This window comes from Bombina bombina, chromosome 2, assembly GCF_027579735.1.
Source record: "Bombina bombina isolate aBomBom1 chromosome 2, aBomBom1.pri, whole genome shotgun sequence".
Taxonomy (NCBI): Eukaryota; Metazoa; Chordata; class Amphibia; order Anura; family Bombinatoridae; genus Bombina; species Bombina bombina.
In genome coordinates, this window is record NC_069500.1 from 468,821,623 (window position 1) to 468,846,345 (window position 24,723).

Sequence of the window (24,723 nt, forward strand, 5' to 3'; positions counted from 1 at the left end):
CTAGCTTAAGTGTTCTAAGCTTGTCAATAATTTCAGTCAATGGAGCTGTATGGATGGCCTCTTCCAGGGCCTCAAACCAGAATGCCGCCGCAGCCGTGACAGGCGCAATGCATGCAAGGGGCTGTAAAATAAAACCTTGTTGAATAAACATTTTCTTAAGGTAACCCTCCAATTTTTTATCCATTGGATCTGAAAAAGCACAACTGTCCTCAACCGGGATAGTAGTATGCTTTGCTAAAGTAGAAACTGCTCCCTCCACCTTAGGGACCGTCTGCCATAAGTCCCATGTAGTGGCGTCTATTGGAAACATTTTTCTAAATATAGGAGGTGGGGAAAAAGGCACACCCGGTCTATCCCACTCCTTGCTAATAATTTCTGTAAGCCTTTTAGGTATAGGAAAAACATCAGTACACACCGCTACCGCATAGCATTCATCCAGCCTACACAATTTCTCTGGTACTGCAACTGTGTTACAGTCATTCAGAGCAGCTAATACCTCCCCAAGCAACACACGGAGGTTCTCAAGCTTAAATTTAAAATTAGAAATCTCTGAATCAGGATTCCCCAAATCAGAGATGTCACCCACAGACTGAAGCTCTCCGTCCTCATGATCTGCATATTGTGACGCAGTATCAGACATGGCCCTTACAGCATCTGCGCGCTCTGTATTTCTCCTAACCCCAGAGCAATCGCGCTTGCCTCTTAATTCAGGCAACCTGGATAATACCTCTGACAGGGTATTATTCATGATTGCAGCCATGTCCTGCAAGGTAATCGCTATGGGCGTCCCTGATGTAATTGGCGCCATATTAGCGTGCATCCCCTGAGCGGGAGGCGAAGGGTCTGACACGTGGGGAGAGTTAGTCGGCATAACTTCCCCCTCGTCAGAATCTTCTGGTGATATTTCTTTTATAGTTAAATACTGATCTTTACTGTTTAAGGTGAAATCAATACATTTAGTACACATTCTCCTATGGGGCTCCACCATGGCTTTCAAACATAATGAACAAGTAGTTTCCTCTGTGTCAGACATGTTTAAACAGACTAGCAATGAGACTAGCAAGCTTGGAAAACACTTTAAACAAGTTTACAAGCAATATAAAAAACGTTACTGCACCTTTAAGAAACACAAATTTTGTCAAAATTTGAAATAACAGTGAAAAAAGGCAGTTACACTAACGAAATTTTTACAGTGTATGTAACAAGTTAGCAGAGCATTGCACCCACTTGCAAATGGATGATTAACCCCTTAATACCCAAAAAATAATAAAAGACAAAAACGTTTTTTTTTTTTTTTTTTTTTTTTTTTCAAACAGTCACAACAACTGCCACAGCCCTACTGTGGCTTTTTACCTCCCTCAAAAATGACTTTGAAGCCTTTTGAGCCCTCCAGAGATGTCCTGGATCATGCAGGAAGAAGCTGGATGTCTGTGTCTGTAATTTTTGCTGTGCAAAAAAACGGCAAAATAGGCCCCTCCCACTCATATTACAACAGTGGAAAGCCTAAGGAAACTGTTTCTAGGCCAAATTCAAGCCAGCCATGTGGAAAAAAACTAGGCCCCAATAAGTTTTATCACCAAATACATATAAAAACGAATTAACATGCCAGCAAACGTTTTATATTACATTTTTATAAGAGTATGCATCTCTATTAATAAGCCTTATACCAGTCGCTGTCACTGCATTTAAGGCTTTACTTACATTAGTTTGGTATCAGCAGCATTTTCTAACAAATTCCATCCCTAGAAAAATATTAACTGCACATACCTTATTGCAGGAAAACCTGCACGCCATTCCCTCTCTGAAGTTACCTCACTCCTCAGAATATGTGAGAACAGCCATGGATCTTAGTTACTTCTGCTAAGATCATAGAAAACGCAGGCAGATTCTTCTTCTAAATACTGCCTGAGATAAACAGTACACTCCGGCACCATTTAAAAATAACAAACTTTTGATTGAAGAATAAACTAAGTATAAAACACCACACTCCTCTTACAACCTCCATCTTGGTTGAGGCTTGCAAGAGAATGACTGGATATGACAGTTAGGGGAGGAGCTATATAGCAGCTCTGCTGTGGGTGATCCTCTTGCAACTTCCTGTTGGGAAGGAGAATATCCCATAAGTAATGGATGATCCGTGGACTGGATACAATTAACAAGAGAAAAAGTGCTTAGCCACTGGAGTTTTTGGTATATCCGCCTCTAGGGACAAAAGGTGTTCTCTGATCCTGTCTTTTAAGCCCCTAGAGGTGAGACCCACAAATTGAAAATTACAGTGTAAACAGGTAATAAGGTAAACAACGTACGTGGAATTGCAGTTGATACGCTCCTAATATTATAAGTTGTATTAGTTGAATGGAAAGTATCTCCAACTAGAGCAAAGTCACAACTCTTACATGGCCTCCCTCCACACTTGTAAAAAACAAATTTCTTTGAGAGCCAATTGCCAGTTCTACCTATCATTACTGAAGTGTTGGCATTAGATTTGGGATTAGCATTCTTATTAATCTTATCCCCTATTGTACCTGATCTTTAAGAGATAACTTTACAGTTTCTTGATAATATCTTAAGATCTTCATCTCTTTCTAACAAAGGTAACCTTTTCTTAATGATGTTACATATAGCATCATACTGGTTGCTATATTTAGTTATAAAGTTAACACCATTATTAACCTGTGTCCTACCACTATTTCGTGTTTTTTTCTCTTTGTCCTTTAGTAATTTACTTCTGTCAAAACCAGAAACTAAAGTACCAATATTATTTAAATCCCCCAAGTTATAACCTCTGTTCACCAAATGTAGGGTTAAGTAATTAGTGTGTTTCCAATATCTATCCAACGAACTACAATTGCGCTTCAACCTGATATATTGGCCCTCAGGGATCCCCTTTTTCAGATGTTTAGGGTGTAGTGAATCCGCTCTAAGAATTTTGTTCCCAGAGGTCTCCTTTCTGTATACTTCTGTGACAACAGATTCCCCACTGTGACCTATAAGAACATCCAAATAGGATATACTATCCCAGGAAACATTATAGGTGAAACTGAGGTTATTATCATTCTAATTAAGATTATCAACAAACCTCTTTAGATTACTCATCTCACCCCCCAGACTATCAAAATATTGTCTATGTACCTGGTGTATAATTTGATGTCATCATTGCCAAAGATCTTCCTAGTTTCAAAATCAGCTAAATACAAATTGGCATACGAGGGGGCAAATTTTACCCCATCGCTGTCCCTCTGAGTTGTAAATAGAACTCACCATTGTACATAAAATAGTTGTGATGTAAAAGAAACAAAATAGCTTCTATTATAAATTCAATTAGTTAATCATCATACCCAGAGTACCTAATAAGCATTCTTTGAATAGCACCCAGTCCCTGTTCATGCGGTATGCAGGAGTATAGAGATATTGCATCTATTGTAGAGAATGCATAACCTTCCTTCCATTCAAATTGCTGAATAGACCTAAGTAGGTGTTTAGTATCTCTTAAAAATCCAGGCAGCGATTGAACTATCGGCTGTAACTGTGCATCCACCCATTGTCCTAGTCTCTCCCCCAGAGAGCCAATAGAAGAAATTATTGGTCTCCCCGGGGGAATGACTAAGGACTTGTGGATTTTAGGTAAATACTTGAATATAGGTACCCTAGGATGTTCAAACAATATTGAATCAACTATCTTATTTGATAACAAAGCATTTTCTATTCCCAAGTCTAGTAAATGTTCTAATTCCCTTTGAAACTTAATAGTGGGATTAAATGTAAGTTATTTATAAATTTCGGTGTCCCCCAGCTGTCGATATACTTATTTTTTATAATCTGCTTTATCTAGCACAACTATAGATCCACCCTTATCTGAGTTGACTATCACCAGGTCAGAATTGGTACTCAATTGATTCAATACAAAAATCTCTTTTTTATTTAAGTTATTATATTTAAATATATTCTTAGATGTATCATTACTCAATTTCGTAGACAATTCTACCAAATCTTGTTCTAAGATAGAATGAAACAACTCTATCACATCATTACGTGCCTGTACTGGGTAAAAAGCAGTAGACTTAGGTTTCAACATGGATTGTTGACTTGAGACAATCCCAGAACATCATTTTGTAACTCACAAAGAGTCACAACATAACACAATTCTTTAAAGTTACAATTATCACTAATGGCAATCGTGTCTCTCATATCATCATCAGCAACTGGAAATTCAGCATTAGCACCAAAATGTTTTTTCAAAGTTATTTTGCGTATGAACTTATTAATGTCCAATATCGTATCAAATAAACTAAAGTCTCGTGAAGGAGAAAAACCTAATCCTTTCGATAGTAAAGATTTCTCATGTGGCCCTAAGCTCTTAGAGGACAAATTGATTATTTGATGTTCTTGTGGTTGTTCTTCTTCCATTGTATTCTGCGACTCGGATACCTGGGTACACTTTGGGTAACCTCTGCATTCTCCCCGGTTGCCGTTTTGTTTTTCTCCTTTTCTGGATGCTCTGCTAGCAGCTTCTCGTTTTTTGGCCTTGCTCCCAGATCAGTTCCATTCGTCACTGATGTTCTCACTGGTGTAGAAGTGGTTGGCAGGGACGATGTTGGTATAGAAGAGGTTAATACAGTCGAAGATGCATTGCTGGAATCACTTAAACCTGATGCACTCTCAAAACTGGAGAAAGTCACTTTACATTGATTTCTGCTCTTATCTTTTTTTATTGTTATTAAATTTCTGTTTATTTCTCTGTGTTCTTCTATCAGTGCTCCAGCTATAAACAATCCCCAGTTCATAATCTTTAGAATCCCTCTCATATTTCTTATATTTATTGTCTGACAATTCTATACTCAGTTTTTCTAGAGTATCATCAAGTTGTTTTTGAAAGGGCAACATTCTTTCATCATCTTTGAAATTATCTAGATCTTTATCCAAATTTTCAATTTCCATTAATATAGTTTCTCTTTGTTCTTTCTTAAACTTGACAAGTTTCTCCATAAGAATTAGAGAACACTCTGAAAGGGATTGATTCCAGTCCTGCATAAACTCAGGGAATTCCTTGTGGAATGCTGGAAATTTTTTAATTCTCAGACCTCGAGGTATCTTTTTTTCCTCCAAATAGTATTCCAAAAATTATATATATCCCACCACAACTTCAATTCTTTGATGTGTATTTTTTCTTTATTTGAAAAAAGGGTTCCTAATTCTACTTTGCTTTCACATGTTGCTGTGCCTTTAAATAGTTTTGCAAATCTCTCCCTCCTAGCAGTATCAATTGAAGCAGCCATTCTTACGTATTTATAGCTTGGAAAACTTGTTGCAAAAATCCACTGATACTCGTCTCTATTGGAGAACACAATTTCAAATATATTTCAAAAAAAGACTTCTCAGCGATATAATTTTACATAATATATGATAGTTCATTGGGTGAAACCGACTCTATCACAGAGTCCCACTTAAGCGGATGTCACCTATTTGATACAATGAAATTTCCAAGTGCAAATAAAAGAAGGTAAGGACCCAGACAATGCCCTCTCAGTACAGAGTAATCTCTTTGTCTCCAGTTGCAAATGGTAAAGCAGTCCTGTGTCCACCCTCTGTCACCGAGCAACAGTTTGCATAGAGCTACAGTCCAGAGCCTTCCACAATACCAGTATGTTACCAGTATATCGGCATATACTCCCACTGTTGCTGGGGCTCTCCAGACCCCTACTAACAAATTCTTAGAAATAGAACAAAACTCCGCAACAATGGTGTAAAGGAAGACCGGGAGAGATAAGCAGGTAAAAATGTATTTTATTCCATATCAAAATGTACAAGTCATTACAGGCACAGCAAACAGCCCCCACTGACGCATTTCCCGCCTCACAGGCGGTTCATCAGAGCTGGGAGAAAAGGGTTACAGACAGCTGTTAAATCTCAGGTAACAAGAGTATCTAGCCTATTAGCATTCAGTGCATCAGGTTTAAGTGATTCCAGCAATGCATCTTCGACTGTGTTAACCTCTTCTATACCAACATCGTCCCTGCCAACCACTTCTACACCAGTGAGAACATCAGTGACGAATGGAACCGATCTGGGAGCAAGGCCAAAAAACGGAAAGCTGCTACCAGAGCATCCAGAAAAGGAGAAAAACAAAATGGCAACCGGGGAAAATGCAGAGGTTACCCAAAGTGTACCCAGGTATCCAAGTCACAGAACACAATGGAAGAACAACCACAAGAACATAAAATAATCAATTTGTCCTCTAAGAGCTTAGGGCCACATGAGAAATCTTTACTATCGAAAGGATTAGGTTTTTCTCCTGCACGAGACTCCTGCATACCGCATGAACAGGGACTGGGTGCTATTCAAAGAATGCTTGTTAGGTACTCTGGGTATGATGATAAACTAATTGACTTTATAATAGAAGCTATTTCGTTTCTTTTACATCACAACTATTTTATATACAATGGTGAGTTCAAAATTTGCCAATTCGTATTTAGCTGATTTTGAAACTAGGAAGATCTTTGGCAATGATAACCTCTACAAAGATGACATCAAATTATACACCAGGTACATAGACGATATTTTGATAGTCTGGGAGGTGAGATGAGTAATCTAAAGAGATTTGTTGATAATCTTAATCAGAATGATAATAACCTCAGTTTCACCTATAATGTTTCCTGGGATAGTATATCCTATTTGGATGTTCTTATAGGTCACAGTGGGGAATCTGTTGTCACAGAAGTATACAGAAAGGAGACCTCTGGGAACACAATTCTTAGAGCGGATTCACTACACCCTAAACATCTGAAAAAGGGGATCCCTAAGGGCCAATATATCAGGATAGATATTGGAAACACGCTAATGACTTAACCCTACGTTTGGTGAACAGAGGTTATAACTTGGGGGATTTAAATAATATTGCTACTTTAGTTTCTGGTTTTGACAAAAGTAAATGACTAAAGGACAAAGAGAAAAAACCACGAAATAGTGGTAGGACGCAGGTTAATAATGGTGTTAACTTTATAACTAAATATAGCAACCAGTATGATGCTATATGTAACATCATTAAGAAAAGGCTACCTTTGTTAGAAAGAGATGAAGATCTTAAGATATTATCAAGAAACTGTAAATTTATCTCTTAAAGATCAGGTACAATAGGGGATAAGATTAATAAGAATGCTAATCCCAAATCTAATGCCAACACTTCAGTAATGATAGGTAGAACTGGCAATTGGCTCTCAAAGAAATTTGGTTTTTACAAGTGTGGAGGGAGGCCATGTAAGAGTTGTGACTTTGCTCTAGTTGGAGATACTTTCCATTCAACTAATACAACTTATAATGTTAGGGAGCGTATCAACTGTAATTCCACGTACATTGTTTACCTTATTACCTGTTTACACTGTAATTTTCAATATGTGGGTCTCACCTCTAGGGGCTTAAAAGACAGGATCAGAGAACACCTTTTGTCCCTAGAGGCGGATATACCAAAAACTCCAGTGGCTAAGCACTTTTTTTAACATATTGATAAATTCAGGTATTTCCGGTTTCAAGGTATTGAACAGGTTAAAATGAGCACTAGAGGTGGGGACAGGTATAAGGCTCTCAGTAAGAGAGAAATTTACTGGATTTATACTCTAAAAATCGGTTCCCCTTTAGGGATGAATAAAATAAGTGATATTAAACTGTTCATTGACTCTTAATCCCTTACTGTGTGTTCTAAGTACTAGATTCAAACAACATATACAGTTATTTTTAGTGAATGATCGGTTGTAAAAATAAAATTAATTAATTTCACATCAAGAGTAAAGTTACATTATTAAGATTTCTATATATGAATATGTGCAGTGTGATAATGTGTGTACATGTTCTGAAATATTTTTTGATGTCTCCTCATTTATTCTAAATGATTTTCTGTTCCCTAGTATGGAACTCAATTCGGTAGCCGATAGCTTTGTACCTATTTTTGTAAAATCGTTACATTGTAACATTTCCCTGCACTTGCCGCAATTGAATATTGTTTGCATTTGACTTTTATATTTATTTGGCCACTTTGATGCAGGGTTCTGTTGATTTAGTGTAACAATAGGTACTTAGTATTTTGGCATTAGGGTTCCGTTATTCTAATCTTTGACAAATTTACTCATTTTTAGAAAAAGTGCTTTGTTTAGTTTTAACAATTTTTTACTAATATGTGGTGTTTAGAAAGATTTTTGTTATTTTTGTGATTTAGTTAAAACTTGTGTGATTATGGAGCTTAAAAGGTTAAATCGATGGTGTGATCTTTGAAAGCTAATAGGCTAGATACTCTTGTTACCTGAGATTTAACAGCTGTCTGTAACACTTTTTCTCCCAGCTCTGATGAACCGCCTGTGAGCCGGGAAACGCGTCAGCGGGGACTGTTTGCTGTGCCTGTAATGGCTTGTACATTTTGATATGGAATAAAATACATTTTTACCTGCTTATCTCTTCCGGTCCTCCTTTACACCATTGTTGCGGAGTTTTGTTCTATTTCTGAGAATTTGTTAGTAGGGGCTGGAGAGCCCCAGCAACAGTGGGAGTATATGCCGATATACTGGTAACGTACTGGTATTGTGGAAGGCTCTGGACTGTAGCTCTCTATGCAAACTGTTGCTCGGTGACAGAGGGTGGACACAGGACTGCTTTGCCATTTGCAACTGGAGACAAAGAGATTTCTCTGTACTGAGAGGGTATTGTCTGGGTGACTCCTTACCTTCTTTTATTTGCACTTGGAAATTTCATTGTATCAAATAGGTGACATCCGCTTAAGTGGGACTCTGTGATAGAGTCGGTTTCACCCAATGAACTATCATATATTATGTAAAATGATTTATACTGCATAATCGCTGAGAAGTCTTTTTTTTAAATATATTTAAAACCATTTGCAGCCCTTTTTTCTAACACCTTATACCATATTTCTTTGAGCCCTCATAATTTTTTCATCAGATAGTGTTAATATGAGTGTAACTGTACCTTTACATGTATTTATGTTGTGTTTAGTGCAACTTTTTATTTTTTCCGCTATCCTTTACATGAGAGCTGAAGTCATGCTAACCTGACGCTCGTAAATTGTGACTGCGCTTAAGCAAACACATTTACTTTTTAATTTGTAATATGCGCACTATTTCTGTTGTGTAAAAAGCAGAAAAAAAAAACATATCACTTGCATTCTTCAGTTAACACTACACTCGTAATCTAGCCCAAGGTTTGTAGTAATTGATAAACCTAGAAAAACAAAAGTTAATTGTGCAACCCTCTAGCAGGGTCACACTGCTCATATAAATTATTATTTTAGCTGTACAAGCCAAGCTGATAGAGTTTTTACTGAATATGTTAACATCACAACACAGATTATGTTTTTGAGATTATTAATTACACATAGGGCAAAATTTATTAAGCCCCGAAAAAATGCGCCTAAAAAGTCGAAAATAAGATCGCAATGTTTGAAGTAAAAAATGTTGCCAGTATTTATCAAAATTCTTGAGACATTTTTGGGGCAAATTTTTTTTTGCGATGTCAAGCAAATGGCTGATCTAGTTTTCTTGCAAAGATATAGTTTTCACTTTATTTATCAATCTTAACTTTAGCCACTGGTAAATGGTTTTATTGTTTTTATCCTATTGTAACAGAATAAATTAATCACATGATTGTTTGCAAGAATGTTATTTCGTATATATTATTTTTATTTTGCCCCTTCTTTGGCTCTCTTTCATCGAGGAAGATTGCCTGTTTTTTGGAGCTTATCTTTTTTTTATCTTTTTTATCTTTTTTTGTACACTTATTTTAATTAAACTTTAAATTATTTAACTTTTTTATAAATCTGTATATACCTTTTTGTTATTTAATTAATTATTATTCTTCAGGTTATGTGCCCTGTTGTGGACAATTTCTAACCCTAGATACAGCCATTACGGCAAGAAAAAGACATTTTTCCATTTTCCCTCCAGACAAATAACAATATCGCTCTTTATTTTTCACAACCTCGCAACATACAAATTGGCGAGATGAAAAACAGTAAATATTACATGTGCCACGTTTCATAAATATATGAGAGCTGCGAATATATACTGGCATTTTAAAATGCCAATAGAGATTTAATACAAGAATAAGGCATTTTCTAGACAACTTATTCGCATATATTGAAGACTTGTGAATGGTCATGAGTCAGTTTGTTCGCAAATATGAAATGTTGCGACTTTATTGGCGCATAACCTTTCATAAATATTGTGATATCATTTGTGAGTTTTTTTATGACAAATGTGAGAATTTTCTTATTCTCACTTTGATAAATTTTGCCCATAGTATGCACAAATTCGTCTAACAATAAAAAGTAGAATTTAAAAGGACATGATAATGCAAAATTGCATGATCAAATTTGTTACAGCATGCATGCATAAGAGCCATACTGCTTGCAGAACAGCAAGCAAAACCACATAATAACTGGTGTTAAAAAGAGCTAAAAGAGAAAGTGGCGTTTTGGACTGTGAACTTAACCAATAGCTTGTACATCAATGAGCACACTACTAACACTTCCCATTAAAAGTATAGGGTGCGCTATATAAGTATCTGGTATGTTTAAAATGCTTGTAATACTTGATCTTGCATTACTGATTGTGCAGGGCAGAGAGAGAAATAATAAACAATTTGTTATCAATTGCACTTCATTTATAATCTATGTTTATGTGTTTAATCTCAGCCAAAGAGCCAGTCCAACAATCTGCCAATCACCATCTGTGTTGTGTTCAATAGCTGAAATGCTCACTTTACCTCTGAGTTTCACCTATGTCATAAACCCATTAGGATGAGCAATGAAAGAAATTACACAATATATGTATTATTAGAATACACCTTTAAATGGAAAAATCCAGATCTAGAACAAACTGATTTAGCAAGCAAAAGTTGTGCAATGTCTCTATTCATTATTGATTGCATTTTTTTCTAGATACATTACTGTATTTGTATTGTTCTGACAGCAGTGCTATACAGTGGCGTCACTAGGGGGGTGCGGGCCGCACCTGGGTGACACCCTCCAGGGGGTGACACCAAAAAAAAAAAAATATATATTTTTTTTTAATTTTATTGAAATTCAAAGAAATACAATGTTGAGATGCATAGATTATTTTATTAGAGGCTGGCATTTGTGAACATTAGTGGGACTGGGGAAGCTGTAGACACACAATTTTTTTGCCCCTTGAGCCAGTGCTGCAATTTCAACAAATAGTTTTCCCGGCTGCTTTTGCTTGTTTGTACTTTGCTCCTCTCCCCTGCCCAATTTCACTATAAATGTTGTGGGCATGCGTGGGGCTTGCAAAGTTGCGCTGCTATCCTAAACCTGCCTGCCTATCTGTGCTCACTGCTCAGTGACATGCGGCCCAGGGCTGTGCACTGACAGACTTGGAACAGAGTCAGAGAGCAGAATTTTCATAGTTTGCGCCTAAACCTTTTCTTTAGTGATTTATTTTTAGAGTGCTCTGTTTATCTTTCATTTGATGTTCTGCTGAGCCAGGGAGCGGCTCTAGGCATGAGCTTCATAATTAATGCAGTGCAGTTTACATATTTTGTAAGTGTGTGTCTGAGTTTTTGTGTGTGTGTGTGTCTGAGTGTGTTTCCGAGTGTTTGTGTGTGCATCTGAGTATGTTTGCCTGTGTTTTTGTGTGTGTCTATTTTCTGGGGGGGGGGGGGGTGACACCATGACTTACCGAACCGGGTGACACCAACCCTAGTGATGCCACTGGTGCTATATCATGCCAGTAAATAAACTGTAATGTGAATTATTTCAAGGAGTTGGTTTCACTAATAGAGGCTGTTTACATTTCAAAGGCAGCTATTAAATTCCGCTTATGGCATACAATAGGAAAAATATAGAAAACTGTACACGCTCACCAACAGAATTAACTAGACAGGTATGGAGACAATAAAATAAACAAATAAAGAATACAAATAGACAAAAAAGACAAGAAAAGAGATATAAATAGATTCAGAGCACACACACGTGGGTTTATTGAATAGATGCCCTTAAAGACAGACAGGCAGACTTAAAGGGACATGATACAACATTTTTCTTTCATGATTCAGTTAGAGCATACTTTTTTAAATGGATATGAAACAGTGCTCCTTTGATAGAAAGAAAAATAAGTTAAATCAAAGTAAACATAAAAAGAAACATATTGTGTTAAAACAGCAATCAACTTACTTGTTTGTTGCTAAATTCTCAGTTTACCCACTGCCTACAGCTAGATAATAGAGCAGTCATTACAGAACATAGATTCTATTGTCACATGATTTTTGCAGCCAAAGTCCCCTCCTGAACATGTGCAATAAACTGATTCAAGCTAGATTAGATGTCTCCTAGCAACACTTGAAAGGAAAAACTGCTATTCTGCCTTCCTGTAGAGGCCCCAGCCCCCTTGTGGGGCTGTGACAGGAAGTAATGGACACTGCACAAACGAAGTTACAAAATAAATAAATAAAAGTTAAAATCATTTAAAATGATGAATAGAACATATTACAATGATTTATATTAAGTATAACACACTACTTAGTTTCTTTTTTTATACAACAACGAAACAGACTATTGTATATCCCTTTGCACTAGAGAAGCATATAACTATGTGTTTAATCACTGCATAGTGTTTGACTGCACAGTTAAAGGGCATTTATATATAGCCACCAATCAACAGCTGGCTCCCAGTAGTGTGTGGCTGCTCCTGAGCCTACCTAGGTATGCTATACCAAGAAAATGAAGCAAATGTTATAATGTAAGTAAATTGGACAGTTGTTTAAAAGTGCATACTTTATCGGAATCATGAAACCGTAATTTTGACTTTACTTTACTGTCCTTTTAAAAATAATTTACATGTTTCCTTCATGATTCAGATAGAGCATGCGATTTTAAACAACTTTCTAATTTACTTCTATCATTAATTTTTATTTGTTTATTTTGATATCTTTCATTGAAAAGCAGGGATTTAAGCTTAGGAGCCGGACCATTTCTGAAGCACTATATGGCAGAAGTTTTGCAAGATTGTTATCCATTTGCAAGAGCACTAGATGGCAGCACTATTTCCTGCCCTGTAGTGCTCCAGACATCTATCTAGGTATCTATTCAACAAAGAATATAATGGGAACAAAGCAAATTTGATAACCGGTGTAAATTGGAAACTTTTTTAAAATTGTATCCTCTGTCTGAATCACAACAAAACATTGTGTGTTTAATATCCCTTTAACCCCTTAATGACCACATCACTTTTCCATTTTCTGTCCGTTTGGGACCAAGGCTATTTTTACATTTTTGAGGTGTTTGTGTTTAGCTGTAATTTTCCTCTTACTCATTTACTGTACCCACACATATTATATACCGTTTTTCTCGCCATTAAATGGACTTTCTAAAGATACCATTATTTTCATCATATCTTATCATTTACTATAAAAAAAATTATAAAATATGAGGAAAAAATGGAAAAAAACACACTTTTTCTAACTTTGACCCCCAAAATCTGTTACACATCTACAACCACCAAAAAACACCCATGCTAAATAGTTTCTAAATTTTGTCCTGAGTTTAGAAATACCCAATGTTTACATGTTCTTTGCTTTTTTTGTAAACTATAGGGCCATAAATACAAGTAGCACTTTGCTATTTCCAAACCATTTCTTTTCAAAATTAGCGATAGTTACATTAGAGCACTGATATCTTTCAGGAATCTCTGAATATCCATTGACATGTATATATTTTTTTTTAGTAGACAACCCAAAGTATTGATCTAGGCCCATTTTGGTATATTTCATGCCACCATTTCACCGCCAAATGCAATCAAATAGAAAAAATTGTTCACTTTTCACAAATTTTTTCACAAACTTTTGGTTTCTAACTTAAATTATTTACAAACAGCTTGTGCAATTATGGCATAAATGGTTGTAAATTCTTCTCTGGGATCCCCTTTGTTCAGAAATAGCAGACATATATGACTTTGGTGTTGCTTTTTGGTAATTAGAAGGCCGCTAAATGCCACTGCGCACCACACGTGTATTATGCCCAGCAGTGAAGGGGTTAATTAGGGAGCATGTAGGGAGCTTTTTGGGGTAGTTTTAGCTTTAGGGTAGTGTAGTAGACAACCCCAAGTATTGATCTAGGCCAATTTTGGTATATTTCATGCCACCATTTCACCGCTAAATGCGATCAAATTAAAAGAAACGTTAATTTTTTCTCAATTTTAGGTTTCTCACTGAAATTATTTACAAACACCTTCTGCAATTATGGCACAAATGGTTGTAAATGCTTCTCTGGGATCCCCTTTGTTCAGAAATAGCAGACATATATGGCTTTGGCATTGCTTTTTGGTAATTAGAAGGCCTCTAAATGCCGCTGCGCATCACACGTGTATTATGGCTAGCAGTGAAGGGGTTAATTATGTAGCTTGTAGGGAGCTTGCAGGGTTAATTTTAGCTTTAGTGTAGAGCTCAGCCTCCCACCTGAAACATCAGACCCCCTGATCCCTCCCAAACAGCTCTCTTCCCTCCCCCACCCCACAATTGTCCCCGCCATCTTAAGTACTGGCAGAAACTCTGCCAGTACTAAAATAAAAGGTATTTGGCCCTTTTTTTTTTTAAAAAAAAAAAGCATATTTACATATGCTGATGTGTAGGATCCCCCCTTAGACCCCAACCTCACTGATCCCCCACCATACTGCTCTCTAACCCTTCCCCTCTGCAATAATGGGCGCCATCTTGGGTACTGGCAGCTGTCTGCCAGTACCCAGTTTTGTAACAAAATGTGCCTTTTTTTTTTTTTAATTCCCTTTTCTGTAGTGTAGCTTTCCCCCCCACCGAGACCAACCCCCAACCCCTTCCAGGACCCTTAGATTGCATTTAAGTTGTTGTTTTTTTAACTTTTTACCTTTTTTTTTTCTGTAGTGTAGCGGTTCCCACCCGCTCCCGCCCCGTGCACGCGCCCTCCCGCCCCCCTCCACTCCACATAGCGCACCGATGGCCGCCACCCGCCTCCCACGTAAGCTCCCACCCACCAACGATACCGGCCATCGATGTCCGGTGCAGAGAGGGCCACAGAGTGGCTCTCTCTGCATCGGATGGCCAAGGGGGGTTATTGCAGGATGCCTCCATATCGAGGCATCACTGCAATAACCGGAAAGCAGCTGGAAGCGAGCAGGATCGCTTCCAGCTGCTTTCCAGACCAAGGACGTACGCCACACGTCCTCGGTCATTAACTGACTTTTTTTTGAGGACGTGTGGCGTACGTCCTTGGTCGTTAAGGGGTTAAACCAAACAAAATTCTATTATGCATGTAAAGGATATAATGTCAGTGTTCTCCACAGAAAATTATGCCAGAAGGGTGGTATTATGAAGTAGCCTGGTAGCATTATGAAGTAGCCGAGTGGTATTATGAAGTAGCCGAGTGGTATTATGAAGTAGCCGAGTGGTATTATGAAGTAGCCTGGTAGCATTATGAAGTAGCCGAGTGGTATTATGAAGTAGCCGAGTGGTATTATGAAGTAGCCGAGTGGTATTATGAAGTAGCAGAGTGGTATTATGAAGTAGCCGAGTGGTATTATGAAGTAGCCGAGTGGTATTATGAAGTAGCCGAGTGGTATTATGAAGTAGCCGAGTGGTATTATGAAGTAGCCGAGTGGTATTATGAAGTAGCCTGGTAGCATTATGAAGTAGCCGAGTGGTATTATGAAGTAGCCGAGTGGTATTATGAAGTAGCAGAGTGGTATTATGAAGTAGCAGAGTGGTATTATGAAGTAGCCGAGTGGTATTATGAAGTAGCCTGGTAGCATTATGAAGTAGCCGAGTGGTATTATGAAGTAGCTGAGTGGTATTATGAAGTAGCCGAGTGGTATTATGAAGTAGCCTGGTAGCATTATGAAGTAGCCGAGTGGTATTATGAAGTAGCCGAGTGGTATTATGAAGTAGCCGAGTGGTATTATGAAGTAGCAGAGTGGTATTATGAAGTAGCAGAGTGGTATTATGAAGTAGCCGAGTGGTATTATGAAGTAGCCTGGTAGCATTATGAAGTAGCCGAGTGGTATTATGAAGTAACAGAGTGGTATTATGAAGTAGCCAGGTAGCATTATGAAGTAGCCGAGTGGTATTATGAAGTAGCCGGGTAGCATTATGAAGTAGCCGAGTGGTATTATGAAGTAGACGAGTGGGGAAAGTGTAATGTTTTCTATTATATAATTTTCTGCTATCCAAAGCACATTTAATTGCATTATTTAACATAAATGTATTTAAAGATAATTTGTGCAATACAAATTTAACATTTTTAATATTGGCTTATTTTTCACTTCATATTGGCTAAAACTTTAGCTTTGTGGTTAGTAAAATCAGCCGGGTGATGCATCCACTAAAAAGGTCCTGAGGAGAACACTATGGGCTCCATGTACTAAGCAGTCAATTCATCCGTCATTGTAGACGCGGATAAACTCGCCGTTACTCGCCGCGGGCGAAATGGTGTCCGCTGTCGCTATGTACTAATATTCCCCCAATAAATAGACAAGTCTAGCCCGCCGCGAGCAGTTGCGGATTGTTGATAAATTTGACGCCTCGCTCGCCGCGACTAAGCTGATGTACTTAACTTTCAGTTGAATTGTCTGGCCAATTATTAACACGTGACATGCAAGGTGTCACGAACATCATAGTAGTCGCGGGAATAGAATTTTGCTCCTATAAAAGTTCAACTTATCTAAACAACTTTATTATTGTTCAAAATTTTTTGAAGAGTGATAACAGAGCGTTATTTTTGTAATATTTATTTACAATTTGGATATGGCTTCATCTGGATCTGATAATATATAAATATTAATATAAAAATAATTATAAAGATTGACAACTATACAATACAAATTTAAATAGATTACTCTTTAATTACAGTCGACAAATTGGGCGCAATTTATGTACATGGAAATGAGAGACAAATTAGACGCCAGTTATGCTGTAAGTACAATGCTGATATTACTGCCTTTTATATATGTCTAGACTGGCGTCTAGATTGACTTTCCTATTGTTTTGTACCTTGCCCGCCACCTAAAAGGTGGCGAGGCAAAAATAACGAGGTGGGAGCGGAAATTGTAGCGAGCGGACAAATAGATTTTTTAGTACATTCGTTTTTGGCGAGTTGGTGGTCAAATGTGTCTAATTACAGTGAAAAATGGAGCGGTAGCGAGGTTTGGCGGATAAGTACGCTCGCAATTTTAAAGATGCGAGTTTTAACATAATTGACGGGTTTGTACATATCAGTTTGCGAATTTTGACGCGAGATTTGTTGCGGGTAGCTCGCTGACTGCTTAGTACATGGAGCCCTATAAGATGATATATAACCCACAGAAATAAGAGCATTTTTCAGCACTAGACAATCTGTTTTAGAAAAATGACATATCCTCTTAGATAATATAAAGAAAAAAAGCATTAATGTCCCTTTAAAAATAAATAACAGTTCTACAATTTTATTGCCTAAACAGACAGATCATATATTAAAGGAGAATGTGAGATTGTTACTTTATCAACTAATTTAGAATTGTCCCTAACTGGTCTCATAGAGAAGAGAAGATTAGGAGAACAGGCTTTTAAAGGGATAGAGTGCCCATATTGAAATGTATATGGCTGAAATGCCAATTTTAAATTAGAGCATTTTTACAATATACTTCCATAAGCAAAAATGTTTCTAGAAAAAGTTATAACTGATTTTTCAGAGGCATATGCACATATGCTGTGAGAGCACCAGTATACAAGCTCATGGAGCTAGTGGTGGTGTGTATTGTGTCTGTGAAGACTTAATTTGTGTCAACATAAAATGGTCCCTGCATAGGGGTTATATGTGCACAGTCACCCATCAGCAGCAAGTTCCCAGTAGTGCATTGTTGTTCCTGAGTCTTCCTAGGTATGCTGTAGTGTTTACCAATGGACTAAGATGATGACGTAAATAAAATAATTAAAGGGACAGTCAAGTCCAAAATAAACTTTCATGATTCAAATAGGGCATGTCATTTTAAATAACTTTCCAATTTACTTTTATCACCAATTTTGCTTGACTAGGTAGGTAGGCTCATATGCTAATTTCTTAGACCTTGAAGGCCGCCTCTTATGTGAATACATTTTGACAGTTTTTCACCACTAGCGGCCATTAGTTTATGTGTGTCATACAGATAACATTGAGCTCATGCCTGTGAAGTTACCTAGGAGTAAGCACTGATTGGCTGCAAGTCTGTCAAAAGAACAGAAATAAGGAGGCAGTCTGCAGAGGCTTAGCTACAAGGTAATTGCAGAAGTAAAATGTGTATTAATATAACTGTGTTGGTTATGCAAAACTAGGGAATGGGTAATAAAGGGATTATCTATCTTTTTAAACAATAAACATTCTGGTGTTGACTGTCCCTTTAAACTATAAAATGATCTTAAAATGTCATGCACCATCTGTATCATGAAAGTGTAATCTTGACTTTCCTGTGCTTTTAAGTGACATAAAAACGAAAAAATGTTTTATCATGGTTCAAACAGTGCGTACAATCTTAAACAACTTTCCAATTTACTACTATTATCAAATGTGTTTCATGCTCTTGATATCCTTTGTTTAAGGAGCAGCAATGCATTACTGGGAGCTAGCTGAACACATCAGGTGAGCCAATGATAAAGAGGTATGTATGGACAGGAACCAATCAGCAGCTAGCTCCCAGTAGTGCAATGCTACCCCTAAACCTACCTAGGTATGATTTTCAGCAAAGGATACCAAGAGAACAAAGAATATTAAATAGAAGTAAATTGGAAAGTTATTTACAACGGCATGCTTTATCTGCATTATGAAGGTTTAATTTTGGCTTTTCTGTCCCTTTAACTTTGAATATGATGACACCCATTGCTTCATTGAGACTAAAACTTTACACATATTTTTTCATTATTCGTTTCTAAAAAAAGCCTAGTTGCCGTATGTCTATAATCTCTAGATTATATTCATATTTGCTTATATTTACAGTATGGGCTTCAGGTCAACATTTTCTTTGATGAAGGTTATTCTTATCTATTTTCTGAAAGATCCTGTACAGACTGTTCTGTACCTCTCACCCCTTGACCTGGAAAATAGGATTCTTGTCCCTCAGTATGGACTGATGTGGATCTAAAAAAAATATCAGGTTTCTCACAGTTCCTACTTTCCAGATGGATTCTGTTTGGTCAATTTCACCCTAATTAATTTGGGTTTGTTTATGTTAAAGATAGATTTGCAGGATGCTTTTTTTCATATTCCTACCCTCAAGGACCACTACCTGTTCCTAAATGTGTCCTTCTAGACAAAAATTTTTTGCTTGAGGCTTTCCCTTTAGAATTTTACTATAGCTCCAAGACATTTTGCTTGGGTTCTGGGTATTCCTTTGTATGTTATATGTCCTCTGGGTATTTCATTGATTCTATATATAGGGGCCAATTTAACGAGGGCCCAATGGCCCTGAATGTAACTGTTTCTGCGCGAGCCTTCAGGCTCACCGGACACAGGAGTTAAGAAGAAGCGGTCTTAAGACCACTTCTCCTTAACTCATACGCCTCCTCTGAGGCGGCGGACATCAATCCACCCGATTGCATATGATCGGGTTGATTGACACCCCCTGCTAGCGGCCGATTGGCCACAAATCTGCAGGGGTCGGGTGGCAATTACAGCCACTGCTGTAATTTAAAAAATGTTTTACTCAGGCCTGCTTGTCGTCAACGTCACTTGACATCAACCAATAGCAGTCTTCCTGCAATCTCATGGCTCAAGTGAGTCATGCACGTGCACATCGCATGTGATTTCCCAGACAGGCCAGACGGCAATCGGAGGATCATCTGCACAGCCTGTCACTCAGGGGAAAACTAGTTGTGCAGGTAAGGCTCCATACTAAAGATCAAGGAGCTGCTTATGTACTGCTGGGACACCACAAGATAGAGAACTCACTGTTGGGAGGTGCAGGGATGTGGGGTACGGGGGGTGCACAGGGATGTGGGGTACGGGGGGTGCACACATTGCAATTCATGTTTATGCACAGCATTTATTCTACTTGCGTAATATGCCCTACAGTACGCACCCAGGACATAGCAATGCAACTGAACGATCTACGCTGCGCTCACAGCCTATCACACCTTGTTATAATTGTGATGCAGCAAGTGTGACAGCTGCGCACTCCAAACTCGTTTGTCCTGTGTGGCTATTAGATGTGTATTGAGCATTTAGAGGCTGGCAGGGCCAGACAGAGGCAGCTATAGCACAAAGCAGAGGGAGAGATGCAGTAAACTGGAGGTCTGTACTGAGGGGCTTACTGGGGTGGCTGACAGGTGCCATGGCACTGCAGAAGGAGGGCTGTTGTGTTTTACCTGTTTCAAAGATGGGGTTGCAGCTTTACAAACTGTGGTTTTCAACAAGAAGTATTGCATTCTATCCTTGTATGCTGCTAGTGTGTTATGTTTCTGTAAATATGTGTGTTCGTGTGTGTATGAGTATGTATGTATGTGTTTGTGTGTATGTATGTGTTTGTGTGTATGTATACATGTATGTGTGTATATGTATATGTGTGTATGAGTATGTATGTGTTTGTGTGTATGTATACATGTATGTGTGTGTATAAATATGTGTGTATGTATATGTGTGTATGAGTGTGTATGTATGTGTTTGTGTGTATGTATACAGGTAGCCCTCAGTTTACGCCGGGGTTAGGTTCCAAAAGGAATGGTTGTAAATCAAAACCATTGTAAATTGAAACCCGGTTTATAATGTCAAGGGGAAGCGATTATAGCATTATAAACCTAATAAAATAATCACACAACACAGAATATATAATTAAACTAAGTTAAATGAACAAAAACATTTGCTAAACAGCATTATAAACCTAATAAAATAATAACACAACACAGACTTCACTTGCATTTTTCTGCAAACAATTCTTTCTATGCATTCCAATCTGGACTGATTTATAGACAGGAAGATCTTGTTCCTTTGAAATCTGCTCGATAGCTCAGGTCTGGTTAAACTGATTAATTTCAGCTTGCTTGGCTTTGCTGCAACACAAGAGGACAGCTCCACCTACTGGCTATTTTAATCAATGCACTGCTTCTCAATGCTTTTCAATAGCAGTCACATGACTGGAAAAAACGTTGTTATTCTGAAACGGTGCAAATTGAACCGTTGTAAACCGAGGGCCACCTGTAAATGTATGTGTGTGTATAAATGTGTGTGTATGTATGTGTGTATGAGTATGTTTGTATGTGTTTGTGTGTATGTATGTATACATGTACAGTATGTGTGTGTATAAATGTGTGTGTGTGTATGTATGTGTGTGTATGTGTTTGTGTGTATGTATACATGTATGTGTGGTTTTGTGTACTAATTCAAACTAAATATTTATTAGTCACATGCCTTACAGAATTTCTGCATGAGTTGTAATCCAGTTTTACAATATTATAATAAACTTTGAATAAAAAAAATAAAAAAAAAACAATCAACTGGTCTATGGATCATTACAATTATTTATAAACATCTTCTAAAAATGCAATATCTGACTAAATGTGTTCTTTTTGTGTTTGAGAATACAGTGTGTGAAATAGTCTTATAGATAACACTGGCTTGTGAACATTTAATTTGGAAATGCAGCGGGAAAAAAGTCACATTACTCCGTGACCAAAAAATGTTATGGCCAAAAATTTTTTTTATTTTTGGTGGGGCAGCAGGATTTGGAGTGCCTAGGGCAGCACAAAACCTAAATACGCCAATGCACACATGCTGTCTTATCTTATCTCTTTCTGTATACCAAAGTCAAATACTTGGGGCCTTATATTCAAGACATTGTATTGTAATGTAGGAGTCTCTGTTTCACATGAAGAACACAACATAGCAACATAAACTTGTCTCAGGTTAAAATTTATGTTATTGGGTTTTTTAAGGGCCTCGCTGTACTGACGAGACTTCTTAGAATATCTCGTTTGAGCAGTGAGTTTTTGAATATCAGGTCCTTAGAGAAAAAAATTGGATAGTAACATTTTATTACTTAACTCTCCTTCTTGCCTTCCACAGGGAGTGTAATTTCTTCTGCTGGCTTTGTTTACATATACTTTTATATAGCCAAAAAATCATGACATTCATTGCCATTTTCAATATATGTCGGGACACCAAATGCAAAAACAGCTAATTTAAACATCAAAGTAAAGATAAAATAGCTATTTTTTTTAACAATTTAATACACTCCAGCAGCTAAAATGGATAACTGGGAACAAATTAAAGGGTAGAAAATCTTACAGTACACTGTCCCTTTAATTGAGTGTAACAGATAATCATCAGTTAACAGAACAGAAAAAGACAAAGCAATTATTTTAAAAACATGCTTGATCAGCGGCACAATGTATCATTTGTAGGCTTCAGATCATTCATTTTTCTCCAAAATGATCATTTTTTGTCCTTTTTCAAATTGCCTTTTTAAATTTATGACAGCAAAATTTTAATCTCAGTCTCCCTTTAAACAATATTTTTCCTGTTGAAACTGGCTTAACACACATTCCTTACCTGTTTATGTTAAAGAATGTTCTATTCATGTTTGTTTGATATACACTGTTGCAATCTGGTTCGCTGCAATACAAAAACTCTAGTGGTGTAGAGAGATGGTTATCACTGGAAGCTGCATTTTAACATTTCTATGGAGGGGGGGCTCTTTTACGCAATGATATCTGATTTCAGATACCTGTTCGTCACTAAGTAACGTGGTGGTCCGATACACAGAGGAAGTGTGTTTCATCTACCAGCGTTGAACAGTGTTGCTATGCAACCTTCCCTTATGTGCCAACCAAACTGTTTCATATTCACAAGAAGTGTATGGTAGCTTTTCTTTACAACCCTGCTACGCACACAAATCATGACTGGCATTTGCGCATGAGAGGTGATTAACACTATTTCCGGTGTGACACACTGCTACTTTCTTATGTAGTATTATGGGAAATAAATAATCACTTTGATAAATAAAAAATACTATTATTTTAGGAAATATGTCACAGTATTAAAATGACCAAAAAGTTTAACTGCTTCCTTTAGCTAGTAACACATTAAAAAGTCAATTAAAGGGACAGTAAGGTCAAATTTTAGCTTAAATGTATTGGAAAGAGTGTGCAATATTAAAGGGACATTAAACACTAAATAAATGCTTGATAGAATGATGTATTCAAATAAAAGATTAGTCTTAGAATAACATGTAGATGTATTTTTTAAAGTTTCATTAACTGTTTAAATATTGACAAAATATGTGTAAAGTTTTAGTGTCTATATAACAATGGGAGCTACCATGTTATAACTTAGGTTACCTTCTCTGCGGTGGCCAATTAATTAGGGACAGTTATAAATAGGTCAGTAGAGTGTGCAGCCAATGGCATCTACTTATCAAGTCGTCAACCGCAAATACGCTGGAATTCTGCAGCGTAATTGTGGCGATCTTGATTTGCCTTAGTTATCAAAGCCTACAGACCGGCAAAAGTAGAATTTTGTGATGTAACATACGATCCGCCGGTCTCAGTCCGACACAGATAGATGGTTACGTCATTACAGATGTTCCAAATGCAAATTCGGCACTATCTGACTACTTTTGCTAGTTAACAAATGTCTACCAGGTACGCTCGGCACTATTCCGGCCCAGCATGCCTGGTTTTCAATGGATGCCATAGGAATCAATGGGAGTCTGAAAGCAGCGAAAGCTTATGTTCGCTGCTGCCCGATATCCCATTGATTCCTATGGTAGAATGAAAGTTATGTTTACACCTAACACCCTAACATGTACCCCGAGTCTAAACACCCCTAATCTGCCACCCCTACACCGCCGCCACCTACATAAAAGTATTAACCTCTATCCCGCTGCTCCCGGAGCCCACCGCAACTAAATAAACGTATTAACCCCTAAACCGCCAGCCCCCCACATCGCCATAAACTAAATTAACCTATTAATCCCTAAACCTAACAACCCGCTAACTGTACATTAAATGTTAACTCATCCCTATCTTATAATAAATTTAAACTTACCTTTAGATTTAAATTAAACTATATTAAACTAATAATTAACCTATTCTAACTATTATAATAAAATTACATTAAACTATATTAAATTAATAATTAATCTAACCTAACTGTTATACTAAAATTACATTAAACTATATTAAATTAATAATTATTCTAACCTAACTGTTATACTAAAATTACATTAAACTATATTAAATTAATAATTAATCTAACCTAACTGTTATACTAAAATTACATTAAACTATATTAAATTAATAATTAATCTAACCTAACTTATACTAAAATTACATTAAACTAGAAATTAAAATAACTATATTATATATTTAAACACCTAACCCTACTAAAATTATTTAATTCTACACTTAAAAATTACAAAGTTACAAAAAACTAACTAAGTTACAAAAAATAACAAACACTAAGTTACACAAAAAAGTAAACACTAAGTTACAAAAAATAAAAAATAAATTATCAAAGCTTTAAACTAATTACACCTAATCTAAGGGCCCTATGAAAATAAAAAGCCCCCCCCCCCAAATAAAAAAAACCTAGCCTACAATAAACTACAAATGGCCCTTAAAAGGGCTTTTTGCAGGGCATTGCCCCAAAGTAATCAGCTCACTGACGAGGCCCATAGGAGGCCGAAACGATCGTCTGGGGTTGTCATGTTCCTTGTTCAGAGGAGAATTGCCTGGTATTTTGGG

At 37.1% G+C, this 24,723-nt stretch overlaps 1 protein-coding gene across 1 annotated transcript in view; it reads right to left on the reverse strand.

Annotated features, from left to right (window-relative positions):
* LOC128647017 (small G protein signaling modulator 1-like) overlaps positions 1–24,723 on the reverse strand; it is a 692,799-nt gene that overhangs the window by 558,189 nt on the left and 109,887 nt on the right.